Below are 4,756 nucleotides of genomic sequence, written 5' to 3'. Positions count from 1 at the left end.
TCTTTATCTTTCTCTTCTTGGTATCCAACTTCAATCTACATGCATTAGCCCAGAGGCCTTTGTCCCACTAAGTACTTTTCAATCCCCTTTAATATGTTCCAAGGCAGATCTAAAAGATGACAATTTGTCCTATACTCCCATTCTCATATCCAAATGTTGACAATCTTCAGGCCCTCTTTTGAGCCATTACAACACCGTCATCGACCCATACAAGAAAATGCCCAACAATATAATCCACAATTAGATAATGAGTCCCACAATAAAATAAAACTCCCGATGGCCAAGAATACATCCAGCAGTTGCAATCCCATCTGAATGAGATCAATGCAACAATAAAATTCACTAATAGGAACATCTGAATGAGATCAATGCAACAATAAAATTCACTAATAGGAAAAAAATATTGATGTAAAAAATAATTTAGGTAGACATGTTAGCAAAATGATTGCTTTGAGGTTTCCCATTGATGTGCTCATTGGAGATGCATATAACATAGATAACCACGATGTCAAATTGGCCATTATGCCTTAACTATGGTAGGGAATGATATGCAATGGTTATGGACATGAACCACCACATCATCTTTTCAGCAAGAGTAACAATAAATTAGGGAAAGAAACCACCTATAATTTCATAGAAACCACCTGTTAAGGGAAGGACATGAGCCAAGCCCCGCGCATGAGATCTATATATGATGAGGGACCTCTTCTAACAAAAAAAATAGACATATTCCATTCACAATCCAACCAAAACAAATTAACAAGAAGTCATGTAACATTCCAAAAATTGAAAACCAATGGGTAGATCAAAAAAATCCAAACCTTTCCAACGGTAAAGAGAAGACTGGGCCATAGCAAGGAGACTGGAGTACTCTTCAGCATATGCAGAGCAAAAAATCTGATAAAAGACTGTCCATAGCTACGGATGCCCAAATGTTCTCAGAATACGACGATACCTATCATGAATGAAAGAGCACTAAAGTACCATTCAGATGACTAAAAATCGACCCAATCCGACATCAAATGATGGAGTTATATGTGTCTCCGTTGGATCATGCAATTTGGTAAGATTAACAATCCATATTAAAAAATGACGATCGAGGAGTACCAACGTGCTTTTTGGATATCGAACGGTCTCTGAATTAGGAACTTTTGGTCCCATTTAGAAGCTTGACAAGTGACCATTCCAATGACAAAAAATAGTCTAAATTCGACCACTGAAGAGAGAGTTATGAGGGTTACTATTAGACAAGGAGATGAAGGAAACATTCAGGACCGACGGCTGTGATCCCACTTACGGATGCCCAAGTGGTCTTAGAATACGACGATTCCTGTCAGGAATGAAAGAGCACTAAAGTATCATTCAGATGACCAAAAAATGACCCAATCCGACATCAAAGGATGGAGTTATAGGTGTCTCCATTGGATCGCGCAATTAGGAAAGATTAAAAATCCATATTAAAAAATGAGGATCGTAGACTTCCGACGTGCTTTTGGGATATCGAACGGTCTCTGAATTAGGTAATTTTGGCCCCATTTGGAAGCTTGACAAGTTACCTTTTCAATGACCTGAAATGGTCTAAATTCGACCTCTGAAGAGAGAGTTATGAGGATTACTATTAGACAAGAAGATGAAGATAACATTCTAGACCGCCGACAACAATCCAACTTACAGATGCCCAAATGGTCTCGGAATACAATGATTCTAATCAGGAATGAAAGAGCACTAAATTACAATTCAGATGACCAAAAATTGACCCAATCCAACATCAAATGGAGTTATAGGTGTCTCCGTTGGATCTCATAATTTGGAAAGATTAACATTCCATATTGAAAAATGACGATCGAAGAGTTCCAACGTGCTTTTGGGATATCAAATGGTCACTAAATTAGGCAATTTTGGTCCCATTTAGAAACTTGACAAGTTACCATTCCAATGACCTGAAATAGTCTAAATTCAACCTCGAAAGAGAGAGTCATAAGGGTTATTATTGGACAAGGAGATGAAGGAAACATTCAGGACCGACGACTGCGATACAACTTACAGATGCCCACATGGTCTGAGAATAGGATGATTCTAGTCAGGAATGAAAGAGCATTAAATTACCATTTAGATGACCAAAAATCAACCCAATCCGACAATAAATGATGGAGTTATAGGTGTCTCTGTTGGATCGCGTAATTTAGAAAGATTAAGAATCCATATTGAAAAATGACGATCGAAGAGTTCCACGTGCTTTTGGGAAATCAAATGATCTCTGAATTAGGCTATTTTGGTCCCATTTGGAAGCTTGACAAGTTACCATTCTAATGACCTGAAATAGTCTAAATTCGACCTCTGAAGAGATAGTTATGAGGGTTACTATTGGACAAGAAGATGATGAAACATTTCGGATCGACGACTGCGATCCAACTTATGGGTGCCCAAATGTTCTCGGTATACGAAGATTCTTGTTAGGAATTAAAGAGCACTAAAGTACCATTCAGATGACCAAAAATCAGCCCTATTCGACATCAAAGGATGGAATTATAGGCGTCTCCGTTGGATCGCGCAATTTGGAAAGATTAACAATCTATATTGAAAAATGATGATCGAAGAGTTCCAATGTGCTTTTGGGATATCGAACGGTCATTGAATTAGGCAATTTTGGTCCCATTTGGAAGCTTGACAAGTTACCGTTCCAATGACCTGAAATAGTCTAAATTCGACCTCTGAAGAGAGAGTTATGAGGCTTACTATTGGACATGAAGATGAAGGAAACATTTAGGACCAACGACTGCGATCCAACTTACAAGTGCCCAAATGGTCTCAGAATACGACGATTCCAATCTGGAATGAAAGAGCACTAAAGTACCATTCAGATGACCAAAAATTGACCGAATCCGACGTCAAATGATGGAGTTATAGGGATCTCCGTTGGATCGTGCAATTTGGACAGATTAACAGTCCATATTGAAAGATGACGATCAAAGAGTTACAACGTTCTCTTGAGATATTGAACGGTCTCTGAATTAGGCAATTGTGGTCCCATTCGGAAGCTTGAGAAAGTTACCATTTCAATGACCTGAAATAGTCTAAATTCGACCTCTGAAGAGATAGTTATGAGGTTTTTTATTGGATAAGAAGATGAAGGAAACATTCAGGACCGAAGACTACGATCCAACTTTCGGATGCCCAAATGTTCTCAGAATACGACGATACCAGTCATGAATGAAAGAGCACTAAAGTACCATTCAGATGACCTAAAATCGACCTAATCCGACATTAAATGATGGAGTTAAAGGTGTCTCCATTAGATCATGCAATTTGGAAAGATTAACAATCCATATTGAAAAATGACGATCGAGGAGTTCCAATATGCTTTTTAGATATCGAACGGTCTCTGAATTAGTAAATTTTAGTCCAATTTAGAAGCTTGATAAGTGACCATTCCAATGACCAGAAATAGTCTAAATTCGACCACTGAAGAGAGTTATGAGGGTTACTATTGGACAAGGAGATGAAGGAAACATTCAGGACCGACGACTGCGATCCCACTTGCGAATGCCCAAATGGTCTCGGAATACGACGATTCCTATCAGGAATGAAAGAGCACTAAAGTATCATTCAGATGACCAAAAATTGACCCAATCCGACATCAAAGGATGGAGTTATAGGCGTCTCCGTTAGATCGCACAATTAGGAAAGATTAAAAATCCATATTGAAAAATGACAATCTTAGACTTCCGACGTGCTTTGGGATATCGAACGGTCTCTGAATTAGGTAATTTTGACCCCATTTGAAAGCTTGGCAAGTTACCTTTCCAATGACCTGAAATGGTCTAAATTCGACCTCTGAAGAGAGAGTTATGTGGACTACTATTAGACAAGAAGATGAAGATAACATTCTAGACCGCCGACAGCGATCCAACTTACAGATGCCTAATGGTCTCGGAATATAACAATTCCAGTCAGGAATGAAAGAGCAGTAAATTACAATTCAAATGACCAAAAATTGACCCAATCCGACATCAAATGGAGTTATAAGTGTCTCTGTTGGATCCCGTAATTTAGAAAGATTAACAATCCATATTGAAAAATGATGATCGAAAAGTTCCAACATGCTTTTGGGATATCGAATGGTCACTAAATTAGGCAATTTTGGTCCCATTTAGAAGCCTGACAAGTTACCATTCCAATGACCTGAAATACTCTAAATTCAACCTCGAAAGAGAGAGTCATGAGGGTTATTATTGGAAAAGGAGATGAAGGAAATATTCAGGACCGACAACTGCGATCCAACTTACGGATGCCCACATGGTCTCAGAATACCACGATTCTAGCCATGAATGAAAGAGCACTAAATTACCATTCAAATGACCAAAAATTAACCCAATCCGACATCAAATGATGGATTTATAAGCGTCTCCATTGGATCACGCAATTTGGAAAGATTAACAATCCATATTGAAAATTGATGATCGAAGAGTTCCAACGAGCTTTTGGGATATCGAACGGTCTCTGAATTAGGCTATTTTGGTCCCATTTGGAAGCTTGACAAGTTACCCTTCCAATGACTTGAAATAGTCTAAATTCAACCTCTGAAGAGTTAGTTATGAGGGTTACTATTGGACAAGAAGATAAAGGAAACATTCAGGACCAATGACTGCGATCCGACTTATGGGCGACCAAATGGTCTCAGAATACTACGATTCTAGTCTAGAATGAAAGAGCACCAAAGTACCATTCAGATGACCAAAAATCAACCCAATCCGAC

Source organism: Magnolia sinica, chromosome 12, assembly GCF_029962835.1.
Source record: "Magnolia sinica isolate HGM2019 chromosome 12, MsV1, whole genome shotgun sequence".
NCBI lineage: Eukaryota > Viridiplantae > Streptophyta > Magnoliopsida > Magnoliales > Magnoliaceae > Magnolia > Magnolia sinica.
The sequence above is the reverse complement of the archived record's forward strand: the minus strand, read 5'-3'. Positions refer to the sequence as shown.